The 27857-nt window shown below is 44.9% G+C and overlaps 1 long non-coding RNA gene and 1 pseudogene across 3 annotated transcripts in view; one reads left to right on the forward strand and one right to left on the reverse strand.

Moving 5' to 3' along the window:
* The first annotated feature begins 1608 nt into the window (after positions 1-1608).
* The window catches only part of Gm38598, a 31035-nt gene continuing 4786 nt past the window's right edge, over positions 1609-27857 (forward strand). For 2 of the 3 annotated variants that reach the window (XR_866879.2, XR_866880.2), the window contains exons 1-2: positions 2454-2517; positions 12076-12232. This is a non-coding gene — a long non-coding RNA (predicted gene, 38598). Of the gene's footprint in view, positions 1859-2453; positions 2518-12075; positions 12233-27857 lie in introns of those variants that run through there. The other variant, XR_866881.2, reaches the window with a different exon arrangement.
* On the reverse strand, positions 21719-22555 carry Gm14214 (predicted gene 14214; annotated as a pseudogene).

The following is a 27857-nucleotide window of genomic DNA, read 5'->3' on the forward strand; positions in this document are numbered from 1 at the left end:
GCTTGCTGGAAAGCCTCTCTACCTGAATCAGCAAGCTCCAGGTTAAGTGAGAGACCCCATGTCAACAAATGAGGTGGAGGGCAACTGAAGAAAACCTCTGACCTACATACCCATGAGCACCTGCCTACACATATGCACACATGCATATGAGGATTTATACACTCTCTCACACACACTCTCTCTCTTTTTTATTTATTTTTTTAAAGATTTATTTATTTATTATTATATGTAAGTACACCGTAGCTGTCTTCAGCTGCACCAGAAGAGGGCATCAGATCTCATCACGGGTGTTTGTGAGCCACCATGTGGTTGCTGGGAATTGAACTCAGGACCTTCGGAAGAGCAGTCAGTGCTCTTACCCGCTGAGCCACCTCTCCAGCCCCACACACTCTCTCTCTTGCACACACTTTCACATATACACACATACTCACAGGCAAAAGAACAATAGGAAGAGTGTCCTCAGAGGGATCTAAGTCTTCCCCACTTAGCTGGAAATCTGCCTCCCTGAGATCTCACTCAATATATTTGAAAAAAAAGTCTTGATTTATCATTTTTCTCTGTGCTGTTCCTATAAAAACTTGATGTAACTATTACTGTGCTGGAATATGGCTTTCAGCTGATCTGACCCTGTGTCCCTGGGTCATGCCCACTCATACGTGGCATCACAATAAATGATCTCTTACTCCCTTTGAAGTGAGACCTGTGCTTTCACATAGACAGAAGGCTGTTCTGAGCAGCCAGGACAGCTGTGTCCTATCTGTCTCAACCAGAGCTGGCCTGGTTTTGTCTGGTTTAATTTTTTTCTTCAAGATTTATTTTCATTTTTGCTGGGTGGTGGTGGCACACATCTTTAATCCCAGCATTTGGGAGGCAGAGGCAGGTGGATCTCTATGAGTTTGAGTTCAAGGCCAGCCTTGTCTATTTAGTGAGTTCCAGGTCAGTGAGGGCTACACAAAGAAAACCTATCTCAAAAAAAAAAGTCGTATTTTGATTTATTTTTATTTTTAGTTATGTGGTGTGTGTATGCCTGTGTGTGGGATACATGCATGTGAGTGCAGTTGCATATGGCAGCCAGAAGGGGGCAGAAGTTGCAAGTCATCAGACATGGATGCTCAAACTGAATTTGGGTCCTCTGCAAACGCAGTTCTTGTTCTTAACTCCTGAGCCATCTCTCTTGCCCCCTTGAATGGTTTTTCTGGTTTGGTTGGTTTGGTTTTTGAGACAGAGAATCACTGTGTAGCCCTGGCTGTCTGCTATGTAGACCAGGCTGGCCTTAAAACTCACATAGCTCTGCCTGCCTCTGCCTTTTGTGTGCTGGGATTAAAGGTGTGACACCACACCCAGATTCCTGTCTACCCTGTTCCCTTTCTGCAATGTATGTCACTGACCGTGGAGCTTGACCTTTGGCTACTTTGGGGTCCTCCTGCCTCTGCCCTCCACCGTTTCCATATTTTATACATTGAGCTTCTCCCTCAGGAGACTGGTTTCACGGTAAAACAAGTAATAATCAAATGACAACACAATACAGTAAAATAGAATTAAACAAGAATCCACAGACACCGCAATCGGACAGAATGTCTATATCCCGTCACACTGGCGATCCCTTTCCCTCGCAGCTGCCCTCAATGCTAATTACGCCATTAGGCCTTGTCTCCAACTTCTGGTTGGGCACTGAAGAGAATCTCTGTTTAGGACCATGCCAGCATCTGGCTCTGAGGAAATCCTTTGACCTGGAGGAAGGAATTGTACTAACCGTGTACAATTTCCTGGCTCACCTAGGAGGTTAAGGCATGGAGAGACCTGGGGGCGGGGCCACACTGGCGTAAGCTGCTTCCTGGGTCTTGACGCCTCTCCAACGGTAAGAATAAGAATCGATTTCCTGTTCATTATATTTACCTGTAAGGTAACACAGGTTTTGCTTTTGGAAGCCTCCTAATTGCAGCTTTATAAAGAGGCTCTGCGGGCAGAGTAGGGGGAAATTAATTGGTCTTCCAGGGAGCAGCTGAACGAAGTCTGGTAATTGAATTTCACAATGAATGCCTCCCTCTGGGTGGCCCGGAGTGTGATCGGGAATGGATATCTGAGGTTTCCTCTGTTTAAACGGCTCAGGCTCCTCCACGTTGATATTTTTTTGGTGGGCATCACTCATTCACACTTTCATCAAGAAAAGAGAATTTTACATTCCTTACAAACTCTAAAATGACAGAAAGGAAAGAAAAGGGGTATGGGGCTGGCCTCATCTGGAGATGCAATTTGGCAGGCCCTTTGCAGAGACTGGGGAAGAGCCAACTCAGAGAATAAATTACTGCTTGAAAACAGGCTGTGGCGGAGTGGAGCTGCAGACCCAGCTGCTAGGTATCAGGGCCTCAGGGCTCCGTGCCAAATTGAGTTATGTTTGGTGAGGTTGGGAGGAGGTAGGAATGCAGGGGGTCATGACGTCAATCAATACGTTGAACTGGTGGGTACAGACTTAACCATCCTCCTTGAGATTTAACTTGCCCAGCAAACCAGCAACCTGTGAGTTTCCGTCTTTATAGAATAGTTACTAATAAGTCACCCTCCCCTTGGGATGGGCATCTAAGACATACAACCATCAACCCTGTGTAGCACCAGGACAGGCACCAGACCTTTTCAGCTCCTGAAAACCAGGTTAAGACCAGCAATACAAAATACAGTCAGCTGCCTGGATCTGTGGGTTCAGTAGCTATGGATTCAACCAACTAGGAATATAAAATATTTCATTAGCCTCACCATGTTTATATTGAACATGTATAGACTTTTTTTTTCTTCTCATGATTCCCTAAACAATAGTCTCAAAAATATTTACATAGCATTTACACAGTATGAGGCAGTGGGAGCCACCTAATGTTCTTAAGCTGTGTGAGTGTATGAGAGGATGTGTGTGGGTAATATACAAAACCTGCAGCAGTTTTTCATTTTTTATGCTGAGCATAGATCCCAGGGCCTTGCACATACCAGGCAAGCTGGAAACTCCTGAGCTACATCCCTAGCCTATTGTTTTATGTATAGGACTTGAAAATCTTTTGATTTTAGAATCTGACAGGTGTACACATATATGTGTGCATGTCCTGGAACCAAGCCTCTGCATATATCAATGGCTAATTATATATTACTAGCAATATATAGAATAAATAGGAATATGAAATGAACTACAAATTCAAGTCACATATATAACTTAAAATTCTTTAGGGGCTGAAGAGGTGGCTCGGTGGCTAAGAGCAGTTACTGTTCTTCCAGAGGGCCAACACTCATGCCATGATAACATGATCACTGGAGTTTGTTGGCCACCAATCTAGTGGTGAGAGACCTTGTCTCAAAGGAGTAGTTAGGTCCAAAGCCCCACATAGCACTGCTGATGACATTGTCCTAAATAGAAGGACTTGGGTGCAGAAAACAGAAGGCTTGCCACTAGGTTTCTGTTTGCCAGAAAGGCAGATTTGTTAGAGTGGGTTCCTGATTTCTAGGAACCTCTGTTAACCTTCCCCCAAAGATCACCTACTTTGGAGAAGGGCACCTACTTCCAGCTCAGTCCCAACAGCCTGTGTTGACTCAGTGTGTCCACTGTGTCCCCTGATGAACATCATATAAAATCTACTTGCTTTTCTGCCACCTCCCCCTCCAGAGATGGCCTTGGCAGTTTGGTCTCCAGTAACCCTTTCCTTCTACCCACAGGTAGTCTAGTTTGATAGTTCCTCTGCACCATCGCTAAGTACAATGTAGAGTAATAGAATAGGATGCCCTTCATCCTGGCTGCTGTACATCTGCCTGAGTGTGCACATCTGCATGAGTGTGAACACCTTCATGAGTGTGAACATCTGCCTGAGTGTGAACATCTGCCCGAGTGTGAACACCTGCATGAGTGTGCACATCTGCATGAGTGTGAACATCTGCATGAGTGTGAACATCTGCATGAGTGTGAACACCTGCATGAGTGTGCACAGCCTCTGGCATTTGCCTATAACAATAACAAACAAAGCACAGATAAAATAAATATGGAGGGCCAGTGAGATTGCTAAGTAGGTAAAGTTACCTGACTTACAAGCCTGAAGACATGAGTTTGATCCCCAGAGCCATGTAAAGCGGATCCTAAGTCTGTGGCCTGCTGGGCACAGTAGCTAACACTTTTAATATTAGCACTATAGAGGCAGAGGCAGATGGATCTCTGTGAGTTCCAGGCCAGCTTGGTCTAAATAGTGAGTTTCAGACCAGCCAAAGCTAGAGTGAGATTCTGTCTCAATAACCAAAAGGCAAACATATAATAGTAACAACAACAACAACAATAATAATAGTAGCAGTAAAGTTTGAGGCTACAGATGCCTAGGCTAGATGATGAGACTCTGTTCCCAAAAGAAAAGCAAGAAAGAACTCATTACTGAGGTGAATCCATGAAGGAAAGTGAACAATATTGTCGTACCTTGCTGATGGAACTGAAAGTTCCAGGAAAGCAAACATGAAATCATTCAAAGACCAAAGCTGTCCACCCCACAGAAATAAAACACACAGCTGCCTGGGGAGGAAACCTTGGACCAGAACACTGAGCAGAGCCGAGGAGAGAGAGCAGAGGCTGGGTTCACTGAGAAAGCCAGGACTCAGCTGCCACGGAGCTTGGCCCCGCCCACATAATGTCCTTGAATTGACAAAGGGAAGAAAAGACACCCAAGGCAACTCTTTCACTTCTGTTCCAAGGGGGGAAGCAAACTGATCTCAATTACCGAGGGATAGGGGTTCCGGGTGATGCGGAGAAAATGGAATATATAAAGTCATGAACACGTGAGCAAGGGACAAAAAGTTAGCATACTCTCTTGTTCCTTCAGTGTGTGTGCACACGTGTGTGCAAATGTGGCTGTTGCTCTGGTCTCATTCAGTTGCTGGGACAAATATTATGGAAAGCAACTTAGGTCACAGAAGGCTTACTTCAGCTCACAGGCTACAGTTCATCATTGATGAAAGTCAGGGCAGGGCCTTGAAGCAGAAACCACAGAGGAACATTGCTTGTCGACTCACAGGTTCATGCTCAGCTAGCTTTCTTCTAGGACCATCTTCCCAGGGAAGGGAGATGCCTGTAGTGGGCTGGGTACTCCAAGGTAATCCCCGACTGACAAGTCCATAGGCCAATCTTATCTAGGTAGTTCTTCAATTGAGACTCCCTTCTCAGGTGACTCTAGGCTGTGTCAAGTTTACTAGAACACCCACTCCCACACACTCACGCAATCAGAAGTGGTACAACCACAGACCTTATGTGGGAAGAAAACATAATTAATTAAAAAGACAGATGGAAATTGCTTTTACATTTCAAAAACATGATAAAAGTATAATGAAGTCTAATTAAGTAATTTTTTTTTTCAGGGTTAGGCATTAAACCAAGGACAGCACACATTCAAGGCACCACTACTAGGCTGTCTCTCCAGTCCCTTCATTTTATTTTTCAAAAAAAAAAAAAAAAGCCCATATGGTAAGATGACAAAATCAGTTAGATAGGACCCTAGGAGGCCAATTGAAAGCCCAAATTGCTAATTATGCTTGTTATGACTAATAAATTAAGACCACAGAGGACACACTTCTGAAAAACAGAAATACTAACACAAAGGAAGGACTCTCTAGGAAGGACTCAAATGAAGGACTGTGGTGAGCTCAGAGGGAAGGAAAATGAGCTAAGAACCAGAGAGGCTGTCTGAAGGCTCAGTCCCTGAAGGTGCCTGCTACCAAGCCTGCCTCCACCCAAGTGTGATGCTGTGGTCCATGGCAGAAAGAGAAAACTGACTCCTGTAAATTGTTCACACACACACATGATACACACACATGATACATTTGGTTGGGGGGAAAAGCATAGCTGGTCATGGTGATGGTGGCGCACGCCTTTAATCCTAGCACTCAGGAGGCAGAGACAGGCAGATCTCTGTAAGTTCAAGGCTAGCCTGGTCTACATGGTGAGTTCCAGGACAGCCAGGGCTACACAGAGAGACCCTGACTCAAAACAACAACAACAACATCATCAGCCTAACAAGCACGGGAAGCAGAGATTCAATGTAAAGACAATTGACACCGGGGAATCAGAGACTACAACAAGGGAAGACATATCAAAATGATAAAGCAAGGAGAGTTCTCTGAATAAAACAAAGTACAAACCCAAATATAGATAAACATGGTATTCCTGGAGACTTTAACTAAAAATATCTCACACTGAGACATAATCTACCATGAGAATGCCAGAACATTCCATGAGAGAAGAACAATTTCAGCAGTGTCTAGAGAGCGGGCAAAGAAACGGAGTTTATCCCACCATGTCTATTAAAATCAACTTAAGGTGGAGCAAGCTCTTAGAGATAAGACTTAAAACTGTTACATTCTTAGAAGAAGAAAAAAAAAACAGGTGAAAAATCTCTGTGTTAGGCAAGTCTTGTAAGTGTAACATTACCAATTGTCTCCAGGAACAGGACCTCACTAAAGTGAAAATGTATATGCTGCCTATGCTGCCGCAGGAAGAGCCTGCAAAAGGGGAGAGAGGTGTGTAAATATATACCTGTAAGAATCTATTTCAACGTGGTAGGGCATGCCTTTCATCCCAGCACTCAGGAGGCAGAGGCAGTGGATTTCTGAGTTTGAGGCCAGCCTGGTCTACAAAGTGAGTTCCAGGACAGCCAGAGCTATACAGAGAAACTCTCTCAGAAAACCAAAGAGAGAGCGCAAGAGAATACATGAACAGAAAATTGGGTGATAAAAGGAGAGGGAAGTCTACTGTTGTGGTTTCTAAATGAGCAGACCAAAGTGTAACATAAAAACTAACCACAAGGTCAATGGCACTGCCACCTCAATTCACAAATGTAAGATAGCTACTATAAAAAACTGTCTTTTGAAGTATGCAACTATTTATTTGAATTTCAACTTAGTTTCCTCAGTTCCCTTTTTTCCTAGTAAATGATAACAAAATATGCAAACCCCAAACTTTCCATTAAGATTATAATATACCACCTTGATCAAGTGTTCTGCTAGCTTTCTATTGGCATAGAGCCGTGTTCACCATGCTGGTTCTTTGTTATGAGGTCTGGATCCTGGTGTCTGGTGTGATCTCTTCCCCCACCCTCCTCTTCTCTACATTACAGGATCCTTCATAAAAGGGTGCTATCTCTTTGCCCACATAATAGCATTCGTTTTCTAAATACCTGAAGAAAACATGCCAAGATTTGACAGGATAAAATATATTTTGTTGTTTCATACTTTATATTTTTCTTTAATTCTAAAACATCTATCCCTGTCTCTTGCCATGACCTACATAGTTGGGTCCTTGCAACCTGACTGGGGTGGTTAGGGTGTGAAGGACAGACACACAGACAGAGAAAAGCTGGGATTGAGTGGACCATGCACTTAAAAAATATTTATTTATTTATCATGTATATAGTATTCTGTCTGCAGGTATGCCTGCACATCAGAACAGGGCATCAGATCTCATAGATGGGTGTGAGTTGCCAGGTGGGTGGTGGGAATTGAACTCAGGACCTCTAGAAAAGCAGCTTGTGCTTCTAACCTCTGGAACCACCTCCCCACCCTGGGCCACACCCTCTGATGGCGATACATCAGCAGCTGGGAAACTCAGCACATATATTACATGCAGCTGAGAGTAGGTGGGTTTATTGTATACAGCTGCACACGGAGGCAGATTTAGCTGATCTGTGTAGGTAGTTTCTGTAAGGGAGCTGTCTCAGGCTGTAATCATCTAAGGAGAAACCTGCCAGGTAGGCAGACACTTTCTGTCAACATCCTCACACTGACCATGGGAAGAAGTTACCATTCTCATGGTCTGAGGCACTGAGCCCCCTGACGTGTGTGTGCCTATGTCAATAAGACACTGTCACTCAGGACTTCATCCATTCCCACAATCCCTTCTGAAGGAAACCGACCCAACTTTTAGTCTAGAAAGGGATTAAAAAGAACTGGGCATGGGGGGGGGGGGGTTGCGGGAGAAGGGCAGAGAGCCGGATGCAAAGTGAATAAATACAGAGCAAGCAACCAATCAAAAGCACTGTGGTGTATAGCTGGCCCTGGGAACACACACCCATCATCCAGAGGTTAAGACTTGAGGGTCACTGTGAGTTTGAAGCCAGCCTGGGTTGGTTGATGAATCCCAGGTTGTAGGAAGATAGTGAGGCCTTGTCTCAGAACAGCGAACAAATACCCCATCACCTAAACGAGAAGAAAGAAAAGAAATAAAGGATGGTAGATTCTTTTGTTTTTGTTTCTTTTAGTAGATAAAAGATGTTTAAATAGATTCTGCTTAAGTCTTTACCCATCTATACTATTAGTGAAGAAGGCAAGGTACAAGTGTCACGACAAGGGTGTGGTGGAAACGTGGCCCCAGAACTTCGAAAGAGACTCCCTTCAAAGATTCTCACAGTACAAGCTGAAACCTGGGACTAAAAAGATGTGGCCACAGCCTACACCAGCTCCACTCAAAGACCATTGGAGCTACAAAATGATAGCGCCCTCTCCTGGAGAAGAAGAGCAACAACAAGAGTCACCATCTTGGCACCTCTGTTGTTCTTATCACTTTTGGATTTATATAAATATAAGAGCTGAGTGTAGTGGCGTACACCTTTAATCCCAGCTCTTGGGAGGCGGAGGCAGGTGGATCTCTGAGTTTGAGCCAGCCTTGTCTACAGAATGAGATCCAGGACAGCCAGGGCTACTCAGAGAAAAATAAAAGTGTCTAACAGTTATGCCTGAGAGCTGCAGGATAGCTCAGCACTGTTCCTATAGCTCAGCACTGTTCCTATAGAGCCTTACGTGTCGCAAGTTGGCTGTCTGTGTTTTTTTTTTTAAGATTTATTTATTTATTATATGTAAGTACACTGTAGCTGTCTTCAGACACTCCAGAAGAGGGAGTCAGATCATGTTACAGATGGTTGTGAGCCACCATGTGGTTGCTGGGATTTGAACTTCGGACCTTCGGAAGAGCAGTCGGGTGCTCTTACCCACTGAGCCATCTCACCAGCCCCCAGCTGTCTGTGTTTTATGTTAGTGTGTGTGTGTCTGTGTGTGTGTGGCGGGGGGGGGGGGGAGAGGATGCATAGGGAGCCCAGAGGACAACCTGGTGTCATTCCTCAGGAGCTGTCCACTTGGCTTTTGGAGGCTCTGGTTTCTGAGTCTCAATAACTAGGCTGGATAGACTGGCTGGCCAGAGGAGCTGTCTGTCAATACCTCCCCAGCACTGGTGATTGTGATCATGACTACAAGGACACTCCACCATGCCTGGCTTTTTATGTGGGTGCTGGGGATCAAACTCGGGTCCTTGTGCTTGACTCTAGTAGGGACTTTACCGTGATGGCTTTAATGGTCAACTTCACATAATCTAGAATCACTTGAACAGTGTGTCCCAGTGAGGAATGGCCTACACCAGGCTGGCCGGTGGTGTATCCATCAGGGGTTGTCTTGATTACCTTAAGTTAATTAATGTGAGAAGACCCAGACCAGTGTGGGTGGCATCATTCCCTACGCTGGAGGCTTTTGGAGAGAAACTCAACAAGAGAGAACCCAGGGGATTTCAAATCAGGTGCACAGAGTGGAACCTGTTGAGAACAATGATCTTGCTTGGTGTGAATTTTCTCCATTCCTAATGTACCCCAAACTTCTTTTCTTAGTGCTGTTTTTTAAATTTGTTTTTGTTTGATTGGTTTTTTTTTTTTATTGTCTTTAAAAAAAAAATAGGGTCTTGCTATATAGCCCAGGCTAGCCTGGAACTCACCATTCTTCTGCCTGTCTCCCCTGCACTAGAATTATAGGTATGTGCCATCACAGCAGACTTAGGGCTGATTTAAAATTTTTCTTTTTCTTGTGCTCTTTCACTCCCTCTGTATGCCTGTATTTTGAGACAGTGTCTAAAGCCAATTAGGCTGGCCTTAAAATGGCTACGTAGCTAAAGATGACCTTGAACTTCTGATCCTCTGGCCTTCACCTCTCAAAAGCTGAGGCCTATACCACTAAGCCAGGTTTGTGCTTGAGATGGCATCCATGGCATTGTGCACGCCAGGCAAGCACTTTACCCACAGAGCTACATCCTCCGCCCGCGAAATCTGCCTCTTACCAACAAATGTTCATTTCCAGACAGGTTCTTTGAAATATGTGGGATTAAGGCCCATTTAGAGAAAACCATCTACGTCAAGCCTGATCACGCACCCAGGAAACTCAGCAAGTAGAACGGCAGTTGATTTTTTTTCTCTACCAGTCACTTTATGAGACCAGCTCAGTGCAGTGTTGTTGCCTGATGCAATTACACATGTAACCCAGATGTCCCCCATCTGGTGGCTCTTGTCAGATAGGCTCAGGTTGAGAGACTTGGCCTATAGGTCCACAGGTCCTTCCTCAGGTGCTGGGAGCCCCCAGGGGACTCCTGCTCTGTAAAATGTGCCTCCCAGGGCCCTGGTTCTGTTATGAATGTCAGTGACACAGATGTGAAACTCAGCCACACATAGAGTCAGTTTCGAATCACAAAACGCGCTCATGGGTATAATTAGATTTTTTTTTTCTCAGTTGGTAAAAGTTTTAAATACAGACGAGAACAGAGAATAATCTAATAAATGTCTGTGCCCTCTACACTTGGTGTTACCATTTTACAATGTTTTCTTCTGATTAAAAACAATATCTGATAGGATATAAAGTGAAATCTCTTGTACATACCCACCTCCATAGAGAAACCCACAGGAATTTGGTATCTACCTTTCTTTTCACACATGTAATGTATCATATATGCCTGTCTTGCATGGCTTTAAGATGCACATAATAGAATCGTATTTTATTTTCTACAACAGGCTTTTAATGCAATAATGTGTACTTGAGAGCTATTTTGATGATATATGTAGACACAGATATATACAGTTCATTCATATTAACTGTTATGTAGCAGTTCATCACATGAATATTTATAAATTTGTCTATGCAAAGCTCGTTTGTAGACAGTTAATGCTTTTTACAAATTTTCCTCTGTGACAGACAATGCAGCAAAAAGCAAATATTCTTGTATGTATTTTCTGGACACACATGCAAGAGTTTCCTTTCTAAATTTCTAGAAGCGGAATTACTGGGACTTTCATGCTCTGCAGACTAGCCTGGGCTTGCTTTCTAGTTAGCAGCAGGGCTCTAAGATCAGAATCATGCAGAGCTTCTGGTGGCTCAGGCACAGACTGGCAGAGTAGTGGCTTCTGCCTCCTTCTGGTGGCCAGATCAAGTCTCAAGGCCAGTTTAGACTCAAGGAATAGTATGATGAGCTGGAGAGATGGCTCAGCAGTTAAGAGCACTGCTATTCTTCCAGAAGACTGGGGCTCAAACCTACATGGTGGCTCACAAGCATTCATAACTCCAGTTGTAGAGGATCTTCGGATCTCTATGGGCACTGGACATACATGTTGTGTGCACGCACACACACAAGCCAGCAAAACGCTCATTCACACAAAATAGCAAATACACATAAGATAAAACAAATATTCTTAAAAAAAAAAAAAAGAGCTTGTTGCTTTTTTCAGAAGACCCAAGTTCTGTTCCCAGTGCCCATGTCTATTGCTTCACAGCTCCAGGGTATCTGGTCCCCTCCTCCGAGCTCCTTACACCTCTTCTCACATGGGCATATGATCCTCCCCAGCCATACAGCATAATTTAAAGCAACAGAGCTAGGCAGCAGAGTGGTGCATGCCTTTAATCTCAGCACTTGGGAGCAGAAGCTCCTAAATGGATGGATCTCTGTGAGTTCGAGGCCAGCCTGGTCTACATAGAAAGTTCCAGGACATCAGAAGCTACACAGAGAAACCCATAATTCTGACCTTAACTTAAACATTACATTCACTTCAGGGCCCTGAAAATGAATTCTTTTGGGATCATTGGATCTCTTTGTCCCTCTTCCTTTTGTGGCTCCATGAAATACATCTCTCTTCCCACCCCCAAGCTTTACTGTTAATGTGATATTGTTTGTTTTGTTGAGGATGGGTTGTAGGCCTTGGTTTGCTGGGACACAGTCTGTGGTACTCTGAACTCTGTCATCACGATTCCATTGCTCTTTTTTTTTTTTTCCAGAATCACTTAGACCTTTAAAGGATGAGGATCAGCTCTGCTTCTCCCATGTGGGACCTAGACAACAAGAGGCAAGAATAGTTTCAAGCCAGGTTAAGAAGTCATAGAGAGCCGGGTGTGGTGGCGCACGCGCTTTAATCCCAGCACTCGGGAGGCAGAGGTAGGTGGATTTCTGAGTTCGAGGCCAGCCTGGTCTACAAAGTGAGTTCCAGGACAGCCAGGGCTATCCAGAGAAACCCTGTCTCAAAAAAAAAAAAAAAAAAAATCAAGATTGGGGCCAGGCTCACCCCACAGGGCCTGGGGCAAGCTGGTAAGGAGTTTGACTGACAGATTAGCCTGTGAGAGGGCAAATAGACCAACCTGTGAGAGAGACAAATATTCCAAAAACACGGAATCCTTGTGAACATAGAAAAGGCCCAGCGCTTTGGAAAGACCAGGCTTTGAACTTCACATGGAGTCTGTCAGAGGGTCAAACTGTGAGGGCAAGACAAAGAGGTGATTTCAGGAGAAGGAGCCAGTGAGGGGTTTAACTGTCAACTTGACACGGCCCAGAGTCATCTGAGAGGGGGCTCTCCATTGAAGAATGGCCTAGCTCAGACTAGCCTATGGGCATGTCTATGGGGGAATGTCTTGACTGTTGGTTGATGTAGTAGAGTCCAGCCTGATGTCGGGTCCCCTCCACAGGTGGGACTGGGCTATATGAACAGAAGCTGGTTAAACACGAGCCTGGGAGTAAGCCAAGGAGCAAAGCTCCGCCAGGTTTCCTTACTCCAAAGGCTTGGGGCTTTGTTCTGACTGCCCTTCACAGTAACAGACTGTGACCCAAAACTGTAAGACAAATTTGTAAGACAAATAAGCCCTTTCCCCTCTAAGTTGATTTTGCTCGAAGCATCTTATCAGAGCAACAGAAGGAAGCTAGGACAGTGGTGTGGGGGTGATCAAGAGAACTCACATGCCTGGGCCAGGAACAACTCGGACAATCCCATCTGGAGTGCTTGAGTGATTAGATCCTACCCATCTGCTTAGCTCTTGATCACTGCTCTCAGCCTCTGCACCAGGTAGCACCATGCCCAGGGACTTACCTTTATGGGAGATGTCACTAGGATTCTTGCTCTCTGACTTTTTGTTGTCCTGAGGAAGACTTGTGGGGTCTAAGAAGGAGTGAAATGGAGAAATGAGGTTTATTTCCTGGAAGAGGCTCTTCTTCCTTGTCAGTTATTTTCATAGCTCCATAAGCATCATTTTGTCTTGGCCCTGTAGTCTTCCTCCTTCCCTCAAATGTTGCAACCTCTTGGGTGGCTTCACAGCACTGATGGATTCCCTAAATCCTTCCTCCACCTTAACATGTGCCTTGATGGCTCCATTCCAGCATCATCTCCTTCCTGAGGAGACTCAGTAGCAACCACGTGAGCCAGTGTCTTGAAAAGGGCACCTGTGAATTTTCAGGGATTATTGTTCCTCCTTGATACACACCTTTCGATTCTCATCCTCTTGTCTGGAGACATTCCTCCCAGTCTTGGTGGAAATTAGAGCTTGCTCCCATGTAGAATGTGTATGTGCTGGCCTCCCTTGCAGCTAGGTTTTGGATATATGACCCAAGCTCTGTCAACCAGAGGCACTAACTAGACTTAGAATCAGAGACACAAAGACACAGGGATATTGAGGAGGTGGTCCCTGTCTCTAGGGATAAGCCAGGCAGTAGGAACAGTGACTGTTCCTTAAGATCAGCTCTGAGGAACCCTTACAGAGGCCTGATGAGGATTCTAGCATCCTAGGTCACGGGTCCCTGTGTTTCTGCCATCAGTATCCAGGCTCAAATTCCTTTGCCTCCTAGCAGGTTCAAACTCTGTAGTTTCCTATTCTGCTTAGATTCAAGTCAGCTTATCACTTGCATTTATGAGTCCCAGCTGGAGGAGGTTTCCTACCCTAGATGTGTACTATAGTCAGGCTTCATCCCTGCCTCCCTCTCTGGTCCTTCCTCAGTTTTCCCTCTGTACCTGTCTCCTCTATGTACCTGTACTGTTATTTTCCAGCTGTGCATTGGGGACAGGGTCTCATTTACCCCAGGCTGAATGCCCCCTGAGTCCACCATCCTGCATGTCTGCTCCACCTGAACAGATAAGTCTTTATTCACAGGAAGGCTGTGCACACTGAATTAGGAGGCATCCACTCTAATGGATCTAAATCCCGTCTGAAAAGCTTTCTAACTGTGAAGTTGGAATTCAAGTTACTGCACCTCAGTGAACTCTCATCTCCTTATTTGTCCAGTGGGAGAGATCTTGTTTTGAGGACTGGGTAAGGAAACTTGTGGGTGGAGCCCTCACTAAGCAGCCTGGCTCCTCGTAACCATCAATAACAGCTTCTATTATCTTTATACACACCATTATCATCACCATCATCATGATTCAAAGGCCTTATGGAGCCTACTTAGAACAGGCAACATCAACTCAAATACCAGCAGGAGTCAGGCAAGCATCAGGGACAAGTGCTGGCGAGCCGTGTACACAAACACACTGGCACAAGGTGGGAGCTAGAGAGAGTGTGAGAGCCACATCTGTCTCATGGGGGAAGCCACTGCTCAGCAACATCCATTTACTGCCAAGTGGACTGTGATCTCAGTGATGCCAGGCTTCGTACACTATTTCAAGCAAAGCCAGAAACTCGGATCTTTATAGAAAGCTTTACAAAAAGCTATGCACACACCATACTGAAGTCAGAACAGGCTGCAGAGGTCAGTTTGTGTTTCTTCATGTGGGTCTCTAGGTTCACTTTAAATTGTCAGGCAACAGCCTGGTTAGGTTGGGTCCATTTCATCAGCACAGGAAGCGATAGCCACGCCCCCTGCCTAGCCAGCATAGAGTGTGGTAGACATTCCCCAACTCAGGAGTGTGGTCCAAGGCATACTGCAGAGAAGAGAGGTAAGAACTGCGGTCATGCCCCAACAGTTGCTTCTCTGTGAATGCCAGGTGCACTGGGAGCAAGGCTTCAGGATGTCAATGAGCCCCAGTAACTGCCAGCTTAAGAGGGGCTTAGATGCCAGGCAGTGGTGGTGCATGCCTTTAATCCCAGCACTTGGGAGGCAGAGGCAGGCGGATTTCTGCGTTCGAGGCCAGCCTGGTCTACAGAGTGAGTTCCAGGAGAGCCAGGGTTACACAGAGAAACCCTGCCTCGAAAAAAAAAATAAAAAAGCAAAGAGAGGGCTCAGACTCATCTTACTTCTGCATGTCCAGAGGTATGAAGACCAGGGTTTGGACACAGATTAAGTTTATCTACAGGATCTCAGGCTTCCCTCGTCTTTTCTTAACATGGAAGACTTTGCCTTATTGGTTGCAGGATAGCTACAACTATGACCATCATGATTATGTTCTAGACAGGGAGAAAAGAATGTGGTAAGACGTGATTCTGACGCGAAGGTTTCCCAGAAATTCCAGCATATTTCTTTTTCCATCTCACCGGCCAGAGCTGCTTCCCACATCAATACCTAGTCACAAAGGAAATGAGAATGGGATCTCTTTAGATCGTTACATGACAGACCCAAACAGTATCAGGTTTCTGTTAATTGGAGACAAAGAGAGAATGGCGTCAGAATAGGCCACCATTAGCCTCTGAGGCCCCCTATGAATGCAGACTTCCGAGCCTGACCCTAGCCAAGTACTGAAGACCTCAGCCTGCACTGGATTGGAGCCACAGGACAAGAAGTGATTGGATCTCAGTTTGAAACCTATGGCTTGTGCAGCAGAAAAAAAATATGGGAGTGGTTTTGGAACGCAACCAAGCTGGCCTGATCCAAGGCTGGCACACCAGCTTTGGGCCCACCACTGTTCTCCTTCTCCTGTAACACTCTCTAGCACTCCTGTTATCTGGGCTGCCCCACCCAGGCCTAAGCAGGGTGGGGAGACCCTGTGATTAACACCACTAGCAGGTCTAGGAGGCACCCGAGAGAGACATTCTGAGAGAAATATGTCAGCAGCACAACTGGTTTATAATGTGTATTAATCCCTGACATGTAATTTGAGTAATATATGTAAAGCAGAAAGTTCAGGCGCTGATTTAGGGGCCTTATTATTACCCTGTCAGCAGAATTCATGTTCTATTTGCACAGAGCTCTGGGTCCAGAATCTCATCCAGGGTGACGGGGAGGAGGAGGTTTTCTGATGGATGCCAGCTGATAGCAGGGTAGAAGTGGATGCTGTTGGGGACACCATGTCTGTCAGTCAAGTGCTCCGAGCTCCCAGCAGGGTTTCCAGGTATCCGCCTGGCCCAGGGAGCTATGGAACAAAACCAAGTTCCTTTTCCTGGGCCTTGGAGCAGACCCATGCTCATCCCTCAAGTCGTCTACAAAGTCATGGGGTTTGGAATTCAAAGCCAACTTGGCCACTTTATTATTGTGTGACTTTGGCTACGTTTTTCCAGCTTTCTGATTTCAGTTTGCATCTCTGCAAGTGAGGATCATAATAGCATCCATCTAACTGAGGGCTTAAATAAAAACACTTACTGAGGACAAGGTGGAATTCTAAGTGTTTTGACATGTATTCTCATTGAATCCCCATAGCAACCTGATAAGATGGATGTATGATTGTCCTTGAAGGCATAAGAGAAGCGAAGTAACTAGTTCAAGGTCACAGAGCAAATGACTGATGGAGCTTAAAGTTACCCTCTGTAATGCTTCAACGGACTATGTATCTCCTAACAAGGAGGCAGTAAGGGTTATTCGTTAGTCCAGTGATATCCAATAGGACTTTCTGTGCTAACGGAAATATTTTATAATTCTATGCTGTCCAGTATAAGAGCCCTTCTTGCCACAAGGGGCTAGTGAATATTTGAATATGGCTAGCTTGATAGAAGACCCTGAGTTTTTATTTAATTGTAGTTTCTTTAGACATAGTGATTGGTGGACATGCAACTCCAGATTCTCCCATGGTCTCGGACCACACTAATGGGGCTTAGCTCTGACAACTGTTGGCTTAGACTCCCAGAGCTCCCGGTCTATATTAGCAAGACTTCTGTAGAAAAGGCCACACACAGCCAGGCATGGTGGCCCACACTTGTAATCTCAGCTCTCAGGAGGATTGCCACAAGTTTGATGCCAATCTGATTTATATGGTAAGTTTACATGGCAAAACTTCATCTAAAACAAAACAAAACAAAACAAAACAAAAAAACAAACAAACAAAAAAATCAATGAAATCAAACCAAACCAAAAGACCACCAAGAACAGGGCTGGGGGTGGGGATGGCTCAACTGGTTAAAGCATTTGTCTTGCAAGCACAAGGTCATGAATTGGATTCTCAGAGTCCATGCTTAAAACAAAACAAAAATCAAAACAAAACCCCGGTTCTGGGGAAGGAAGTGAGGACAGCTGGATTGCTGGGGCCTTCCAGAGGTCCCACTTAAAAAGCTTGAGTGAGCAGGCTCATCCTCTCTATCTTGTCTGCCCTGTAAGGGCTCAAGAGTGCCTCTTCCAAGTGTCCCTCCAGGTGGCAGCAACAAGGTGCTGTCCTGGAAGGACAAAACAGCCTTCCTCAGACACCCATTCTGTCAGCGCCTTCATTTCAATTTCCCAGCTTTGGGAGCTGTGAGTCAATTGGTTTCTGCCCAGGACGAACACTCTGAGCTATTGGGTGCTCAGGGTCCCTGGCTGGGGCTGGAGAGAAGCTTTGTTTGGTAGAGGGCCAGCCATGTACGCATAAGGACTAACTCCCATCCAAAAAGCTGGGCATGGTGATATGTTTGTAACCCCAGCACTGAGGAGGTGGAGACAGGAGGATTCCTGGAACTCACTGCCTGCCCAGCCTAGATAATGATGAGTCCCAGGTTCTAGTGAAAGAACATTTCAAAAACAAGGTGAAGAGCCCCTGAGGAAGGATACCCAAGGTTAACCTTTGACCTGCGCGCGCGCGCACACACACACACACACACACACACACACACACCCTCCCCCTCCCCCCTCACACACACACTCACACACACACACACACACACACTTCCCAGGTTCTTTAGAGAGTCCTGGGAACCTAGCTACTGTCTCTGCCAATGAGCTTATATGACAGACACAGGCTCTGACCTTTCACTCTTGGACCTGGCAGGCTAGTGGGGAAGATGATGTTATACAAATGGCCACTCAGCTAATTCCAGAGGACTGGTGATTCTTTGACTTTACGACGGGTTTGTTGGGTCACAACCCCATCATAAATGGAGTAGCATGTATATTTATAACAGTTAATTAAAGGATCATCTGAGTGTGTGCCAACACTGCAAGTCATCAAATGGGAGTTAGAGGAAGTGCTTGGGGAAGCCTGACCCAGCAGCTGTGCCGGCCTCCAGGGAAGGGACCGCTTCAGACGCTCTCAGAAAAGAGAAGGAACTTGAATTTAGGTGTAGAGAGTTAGAAGCTGCAGCCAGCCGTGGTGGGCCGTGCCTGTGAGCGCACCTACTCCAGAGGCCAAGGCTGCTGCCCAGCTTGGATAACATGAACTACTGACTCAGGAAAGTGGGGTCGGGACTAGGGAGATGTGTTATTGATGTGCCACCCTGAATACTGGAGTTAAATATCCAAACCCATGTGGAAGGAGAGAAGAGAACTGGCTCACCCACTTGTCGCCTTCTTCTTCTTCTTCTTCTTCTTCTTCTTCTTCTTCTTCTTCTTCTTCTTCTTCTTCTTCTTCTTCTTTTTCTTCTTCTTCTCTTACTTCTCCTCCTCCTCCTCCTTCTCCTCCTCCTCCTCCTTGTCCTTCTTCTTCTAATAAATCTTTTTTAAAGATTTATTTATTTATTATATGTATATGAGTACACTGTCACTATTTTCAGCCACACCAGAAGAGGGCATCGGATCTCATTACAGATGGTTGTGAGCCACCATGTGGTTGCTGGGAATTGAACTCAGGACATCTGGAAGAGCAGTCAGTGCTCTTAACCACTGAGCCATCTCTTCAGCCCTCCATTTTTGTTTTTTTGTTTTTGTTGTTGGTGGTGGGTTTTTAATTTTTTGTTTGTTTTTTAGACAGGGTTTCTCTGTGTAGCCCTGGATGTCCTGGAACTCACTCTGTAGACCAGGCTGGCCTCGAACTCAGAAATCTGCCTGCCTCTGCCTCCGGAGTGCTGGGATTAAAGGCGTGTGCCACCACGCCCGGCTCAGCCCTCCATTTTTTACTGTTGTGGTTTTTGTTTTCTTAAGATAGGGTCTCCTGGGGCTGGTGAGATGGCTCAGTGGGTTAGAGCACCCGACTGCTCTTCCGAAGGTCTAGAGTTCAAATCCCAGCGACCACATGGTGGCTCACAACCATCTGTAACGAGATCTGACTCCCTCTTCTGGAGTGTCTGAAGACAGCTACAGTGTACTTACATATAATAAATAAATAAATCTTTAAAAAAAAAAAAGATAGGGTCTCCTGTAGCCTAGGCTAGCCTGGAACCCACTCTGTAATTGAGATGATCTTCTTGGTTCCTCAAGGTGCTGGGAATCCAGATCAGGGCTTTGCACAGGCTAGCAAGCACTCTACTGACATATCCCCAGCCCCTAGCTCCTCTTCAAGAAATCGCTTGATTGATTGATTGATGATTGATTGACTGATTGTTTGATTGTGGTGTTGGTTTGAATATGATCGGTCCATGGGAAGTGTGGCCTTATTGAAGGAGGTGTGGCCTTGTTAGAGGAAGTGTGTTACTGTGGAGGCCCGTGGAAGCCGAACCTCCTCCTGGCTGCCCTCAGATCGAGATATAGAACTCTCAGCTCCTTCTCTAACACCATGTGTGCCTGCAGGCTGCCATGCTCATGATGATAATGGACTGAACCCCTGCAGCTGTAAGCCAGCCCCAATTAAATATTGTCCTTTATAAGAGTTGTGTTGGTAAGGGCCGGGTGTGGTGGCACATGCCTTTAATCCCAGCACTTGGGAGGCAGAGGCAGGTAGATTTCTGAGTTTGAGGCCAGCCTGTTCTACAGCGTTCCAGGACAGCCAGGGCTATACAGAGAAACCCTGTCTCAAAAAAACAAAAACAAACAAACAAACAAAAGAGTTGTATTGGTCATGTCTCTTCACAGTAATAAGACCCTAACTAAGACAATTTTTTTTTCATTATGTAGCTTTGGTTGTCCTGAAACTCACTATGTAGATCAGGCTGGCCTTGAACTCCTGCCTCTGCCTCCACACTTGGATTAAAGACGTTCAATATTATGTCCAGCAAAAAATTACTTTAATTAGTTTCTTTGTGTTCTCTTAGACTTTTTTTTTTAAGATTTATTTATTATTATATCTAAGTACACTGTAGCTGTCTTCAGATGCACCAGAAGAGGGCGTCAGATCTCATTACGGATGGTTGTGAGCCACCATGTGGTTGCTGGGATTTGAACTCAGGACCTTTGGAAGAACAGTCGGTGCTCTTAACCACTGAGCCATCTCTCCAGCCCTCTCTTAGACTTTTCTGTGCATTCCTTGTATAGAAATACCCCACATTCTTGAAAAAAAATTCCTTCCTCCCTCCTCCTTTTGTTAGCTGTGTGTGTGTGTGTGTGTGTGTGTGTGTGTGTGTAGGTGCTGAAACTTGTACTCAGGGGCTTACACATGCCAGGCATGTGCTCTGTCACTAAAGTACCCCCTCCCCAACCCTCACAAGGATCTCGTGTATTGCCATTTTATGCCAGAGTCAACGTCCTCTCCTCTCTTTCTCCTACCTCCTCTTCCCTTTCGACGACCTGGAAGCTACTGATATGTTCTATATTTCTTTCTTTCTTTTTTGTTTCTTTGAGTTTTTTGTTATTGTTTGTTTATCTGATTTGAGACAGGGTTTCTCCTTGTAACCCTGCCTGTCCTAGAACTGGCTCCATAGACCAGGCTGGCCTTAAACTCAGAGATCCAAGTGCCTCTGCTTCCCAACGAAAGGCATGCACACCACCACTGCCCGGCTTTGCTCTCCCCCTCCCCTCCCCCTCCCTCTCCCCTTCCCTCCATCTCTCTCTTGTTTATTTGCTTTTGGTTTTCAAAGACAGGGTCTCACTATAACACTGGCTAACCTCTAATCCACAGCCCAGGCTGACCTCACACTTGCGAGCCTTCTACCTCTGCCAAGTGCTGAAATGACAGGTGTGTGCCACCTACACCAAGCTCTCTTCCCCAGCCCTGTAATTTTGTCATGTGAACAATATTCTACAGATGGAATAACACAGCAGCACATGATCCTCTGGGATTGACTTCCCCTTTTCATTTATATTTATTTCTTACGTGTGTGGGGGTGGGGTGGATCTATATGCAGGTGCACAGCTATGCACAGCTGTACGCATACACAGGGGTGGCTGGAAGAGGGAGGACATGGGGGTTCCTCCTCCATCATTTCCTGCCTGCTCCTTTCAAACAGGATTTCTCCCTGAGCCCAGTGCTCTCGTTTTCCGGCTAGGCTGGAAACCATCAAGATGCAGCAGTCTCTCTCTGTCTCCTCTGCCCAGTTTTGGATCTGGGGTTCCAGCCAAGCATAGAAATGCCCGGCTTGTTCCTTGGGTGCTGGGATCTGAACTCTAATCCTCACGATGATGCAGCAAATGCCCAGCCCCTGAGCCATCTCTCCAGCCGCTAGGATTGACTTTTTAACTAAGTGGAGTTCTCAGGCAGTTCAGCCAGGTTCTTACATAGTTCTTTTTTCTTTTTCTTTTTTTAATTTTGTAATTATATTTATGTACAGAAAACTTAGTGTACATTTAACCCAGTTTAGTGGCGAGTTCTTTAGCCTTTACCTTCTCCAGCTTGGCAACGCGAGCCACAGACTTAGAACCCAGGACGTTGCCTCCCCAGTGGTGACGGATCTTGTCATATCTGTCATTATAATTGGTCCTAATAGATTCCACCAACTTAGCCAGAGCGCCCTTGTCTTCCGAGTTAACCTGTGTGAAGGCAACAGTGGTGAATGTTTTCCTGTGGACCAGGTGTCCCAGCCTGGCCTTTCCCTTGATGATGCAGTAGGGCACCCCCATCTTTCGACACAGGGCAGGCAGGAAAACCACTGGCTCAGAGGGATCTACATCATGGGCAATCACCACCAGCTGAGCCTTCTTGTTCTCCACCAAGGTGGTGTTGGTATTGACTCCTGCTCGGAGGACAGGTGGTCTCTTAGTTGGGACATCCCCTTTGCCTGCAGCTTTCTTCTCAGCACGGGCCAGTAGCCTTTGCTTCTTCTCTTGCTTATGGGCAAGCTTAAGCAGCTGAGTAGCTGTTTGTCTGTCCAGGGCCTGGGTGAACTGGTTAATGGCAGGAGGTACTCCGAGCTGCTTATACAGGATGGCTCTTTGCTGCTGCAGGTTGATGTAGCAGGGCCATTTGACAAAGTGTGTCAGATCTCTTTTGGGCTGGATGTCCTGCCCAATGCCAAAGTTCTTTTCTCAAACAAAGGATTGACCACCTTTTTGGCCTCCTGTTTCTTGACAATGGTGGGGGCTGGGGCCACCTTCTTCCCCTTGGCCTTCTTTCCTTTGGGCATCTTGCTTGTCTGGTGGAGAGAGCATGCACATTTCTTTTTATGGAGAACTTGTCTGCCATGGTATGGCTATTCTGTAGCTTTTTAAATTAGTCACCCATTGAAGTTTTAGGCTACTGGGCCCTTGAGATGGCTCAGTGGATAAAGGTACTTGCTATCAAATCTGGTGACCTGAATTTGATTTCCTGAACTCATCTTGCCTATTGTCTTCTGACCTCCACACACACCACAGCACACTCTTGTTTATGAAAGCCCTCAATAAACACACACACACACACACACACACACACACACACACACACACACGTAATAACTTTTGAACCGTTGTTAACAAAACTGCATGTGTCCAGATTCTCATATGGATATAGGCATTCATTTCTCCAGGACAAATGCCCAAGTATGCAATGACTGGGTTGTACAGAGTTGCATATTTAGTAGTAGCAAAACACACACAGCAAAATTTACCCCTCCGAGTACTTTCAAATACAGAGTCAATGGCATTAAGCACACTGACATTTTTACAAACCATCCTCATCATCATTTGTCACCAGAACACTTTTATTCTGCAAAACTGAAACTCTGTACCTCTTATTACACAGTAACATCCCCTTTCTCTGTCTCCTATAACCTCACAACCACCTACATATATGCACATCTATATACCTACATGTCATACACATACACACGCATACCTATTTAACTACCAAGCTTTTCCTGGGTAGCCTGACCATTTAATATTCTCAGCGTTGATGTAGGAGTGGCCCAGTTTCCGTGACTCCCATCATCATTTAATGCCCTGGCTTTTTGTTTTAGGACTCTGATGGGTGCAGCAGCATCTCTCTAAGGCTTTGCTTTGCAGCTCCCTGGTGATAAGGCTCTGAACATCTTAGCAGTGCTTGCACACTTTCCGTCTGCAGCCTCTGGTCAAATGTCAGTTTGTTGCTTGCCCTCACTTCCTGAATGCATCATTTTTTGCTGTTGAGTTCTGAGAGTTGTTGACACATCTAGATTCTGGTTCTTTCTAGATGCTCGGGTTGTAAACCTTTTCTCACTTGACAAGGTCTTTCACAGAGAAAATGTTTTCATTATCGTTATTCTATTAATGTGTGTGTATGTATGACGTGTGTGTGATGTGAGTGTGGGCATGTTTGCCATAGCACATGTGTGGAGGTCACAGGATAACTTTGCACAGTTAGTTTTCGCCTTCTATCTTTATGTGGGTCCCGGGAATCAAACTCAGGTCACCAGGTTTGCACAGCAAGCCCCTTTAGCCACAAAGCCATCTCACTGGCTCAGAGAAAATGTTATTAATTTTAATAGAGTCTAAAGTATCAGCTCTATCCTTTATCGACCATACTTCTGCGGGCCAGGACTTAGAACGATTTGACAATCTGATTTTGAGTGAATATCTTTATAATGTGTAAGGTTAGGGGCTGTTATTTCCCTTTCCCTCGCTTCTCTTCCCGTCTTCCCCTCAGCACTCTCTTCTTTATTTCCCCCGTGCATAATCATTCATTGCTGCTCCAGCACCATTTGTCTAAAAAAAAAAAGAACATCCTTCAAAAGCAGGCCTGGTGGCACACGCATGAAATCCCAGCGCTTGGGAGGTGCAGGCAGGAGGATCAGAAGCCGAAGGACACCCTCGACTTCTGTCTTTAAAAAAAAGGAGTTGCGGGGCCGTCCTCCTTCCACTGAATTATTTTGCACCTGTTCCAAGAAAAACCAGTGTGGTATATTTGTGCTAGTTTATCTTTGGATTCTTCATTCTGTGTTACCGATCTCTGTGCCAAGCCTCTATCCTGTGATTACCATGCCATCATAGTAGGCTTTATATCATGTAGAGTAAGTCCTCCCATTTTTCCTGCTTCTCAGTACTGATTTAGATCTCTTTCACTTGACTACGTTAAAAAAAAAAATGCCTTGCTAGGAATTTGACAGTACTTGCATAAAAGCTATAGATTTGAGAGGATTAACATTTTTGCTATACCAAGTCTTCCAGTTAAGGGAATAATATAACTACTGGAGTAGTAGCTCAGTGGTAGAATGGTTCACCAGCCTCTATGAGGTCCTGGGTTCAATCCCTGGTAATAGGAAAAAAAAAAAATCCTGCAACCATCAAGTTGAGATACTGTATGGGCCAGCCAGGCTTAAGTAGCAAGATCCTTCCTCAACAGATAAGCAAAGAAAAAAACAAAAGCACGAAGTGATGCCAGGCACAGTGCACACCTGAGATTCCAGCTGTGACCACAGCTATAGGCCCTGCTCACATTATAATTTTTGTTTTATTTTATCTTTCTAAGTACTAAAAAGTACTATAGACCCCAGGTCTTATGTATTCTAGACAAGTGTTCTAACACAGTTATACCCCTAGTCCCACATTGCAGTTTTTAAAGTCACAGAAGTGTCTAACACCTCAACTGTGTGCCGTGATGTTCAAAGTACTATTTAATTGACATGTATTTGGGGAAAAAAAGCAGAAGGATCAAGAAATAAGAATAAGAAGTATTTATTTATTTATTTATTTATTTATTTATTTATTTATTTATTAAAAGATTTTATTTATTATATCTAAATTCACTGTAGCTGTCTTCAGATACACCAGAAGAGGGCGTCAGATCTCATTACAGATGGTTGTGAGCTACCATGTGGTTGCTGGGATTTGAACTCAGGGCCTTTGGAAGAGCAGCCAGTGCTCTTAACCTCTGAGCCATCTCTCCAGCCCCCAAGAAGTTTGTTTTTTAAAAAAATGGTTTAGTTATTGTTAGTGTCAGACTGTATCTTAAGTATAGAAATCTCTTGGTTTTGGTTTTGGTTTTAGTGTGTGTGTGCTTGTGTGTGCATTCGCCTGACAGGTTTAAAATTACAGTCTTTGATCTAGTTTATACAGTTGAGAATTTCTTACTTTTTTTTTGCCTCTGGTTGCCTCCATGTTTCCCCAGAAACCTTTCTCTGAAGAAGTCTGCAAACTTCATTCCTGATTGACGGGTGAGACAGTTAACATTCGTGGAGGTGATCCTACATGCAGGTTTATCAGAGAGACTGTTACAGACACTGCCAAAATAGCTTCCTAGCCCAGTCACAAGGAACTGCATTCTTCCTAGAGAAGATGGATGCAGAACCACAAGTTCACAGGGGTTTTCCATGTTGCCCAAGTCCTTTGGAGACAATGGAGGTGGCCTGTGCACAGAATAAGTAGCAGGGGAGGAAAACAGAGTCTGGGGAATTACTTCTTTCACAATCGCACTATCAAGCCTGGTCTTTGTTCCTCAATGTTGCTTACTTGAGAAGTGGCCTGGGAAAAGGTCAGTCATAGCCTGACATTCTCGGTTCATCGAGCAGGAACGGAGAGGGATGCTCACAGTCCACGTACACCCACCGCACAAGTCCCACAACCAGGTCCAGCCTAGGCGGCCTGTGGGCTTCCAGACTTGAAACTGCATTATCCACTTCTCTACTCTGAAAGCAACTGGTTAGTAATGCTGGGGCATTACTGGGTTCATCTTGACTTCATTTTAATTGACAATAACAGAAGCTGAGGGCTAGAGATATGATCAGTGGTTAAGAGTGCTGGCTGCTCTTCCAGAGGACCCAAATTTGGTTCTCACCATAAAAGTTGTAACTTTAGTTCCAAGGGATGTGATGCCCTCTTCTAGGTTCTGCAGGAACCAGGCATACACGTGGTACGCAGACAAACACCAATATCTATAAATAAAATACAAATTAAATTTAAAAGAGTTGAGCAAATGGTTTGCTCAATACTTCAATACTTATTTATTTATTTATTCTGAGACAGGGTAGCCCAGGCTATTCTTACTCTGTAGTCCAGGCTGCCCTGGAGTTCACTATATAGTCCAGGCTGTCCATGGTGATCAATCTGCCTCAGCCTCTTGAATTCTAGGAGTATAGGCATGAGACACTGAGTCCAGGTTCAGTGATTTTAATATTTTTAGCAAAATAACCCACATTTTTCTGGGCCTTTCCAATTTTGGTGGTCAAAGGAAATCTTACAGATAGCTTGTGTCAATGAGTTATTGCTAAAGTAATTTCACTGGACAATTGAAACAAACTCCCTCAGGTCTTGAGAGGTGGCTCAGCAATTAAGAGCATTGGCTGCTCTTGCAAAGGACCCAGGTTTCCATGGCAACTAACAGTGGTCTGTAACACCAGTTTAAGGGCTTCCAATGCCCCCTTCTGGCCTTTGTGGGAACTGCACACATGTGGTGCACAGACAAACACAGACAAAACATCATAAACAAAACACTTTAAAACAAAACAAAACACACTCCACTGGCATATGACTATATCACTGTAGTGTTTGGGGTCTCCTGGTCAGCAGGGTGGCTAGGCTTACTGTATTTCCCATTCTCCTCCCGGGGTCACAGGTTAACCTGAGCTTATTTAAGGATTGGAATTGATGGAATTGCAGAAGAATGTGCCCAGCAGTGCAGCATCTTTTAGATCCCTTTTCCCACATCTGGTGATATTCTACCAACCAAAGCAAGTCTGATGGCCAAGCTCAGGATCAAGACAAGGAAGTTATGGACCATCTAAGGAGGCAGAGGGAAGGCCATGTTCCAGGCATCAGCAGGATCCATCACCTATCATTTATCTTATAACAGTTTTTATTCACATGGGACCTCAAGCCCTCTTTATAAATCTTCCCTATGTTCCCTCCTAGTCTAAAATACCACAATGCAATTAACCCTCAAAATAATGAATATTCACAATAGTTTCCTCTTGAATAGGGCTTTAGAAAAATTCATGCACATTTTTCTAATTAACCAGCATCTCTTCCCAATAATAAAGAAATTAGACATTGCAGCATTGATGCAGAGTTAGGGCCTCCTCCTCTGCCCAGCAGGCTGGGGCTGGCTCTGAGAGGACTCAGCAGTAGCTCAGTGCTTTCTGTTCAGGATTTTCACACACACACAAGAGCTTCTGTTTGGGAGGAATTGTGCATTGTGCAGTTTCTCATAAAGAATGGTTCTGTTCTAGTTTTTATGGTTACAGAAGGTTACAAGACATAACAAATTCATTAATAAATGACCCAAAAAAGGAGAGAGAGCATAAGAGGCTGAACAATACTTAAGACCCTCTTGGTTGAAGAGAACAGATTTAGGGAATGGGATTGACAGGGGAGTTATACAATATGGCAGCTGACCTGGGGAATGCTGCCTCACATTAACACCTTTCCTTGAAGATTTTTTCTTTTATCACTTACATGTGTGGGAGCTGGGTGGGGGGGGGTTATATGTATTCCTAGGAGGTCCATAAAGGATTTTAAGTACTTGAAGACCACCTATTGGCAGCCATCATTAAGAAAG

Source organism: Mus musculus, chromosome 2 (assembly GCF_000001635.26).
Source record: "Mus musculus strain C57BL/6J chromosome 2, GRCm38.p6 C57BL/6J".
Lineage (NCBI taxonomy): Eukaryota > Metazoa > Chordata > Mammalia > Rodentia > Muridae > Mus > Mus musculus.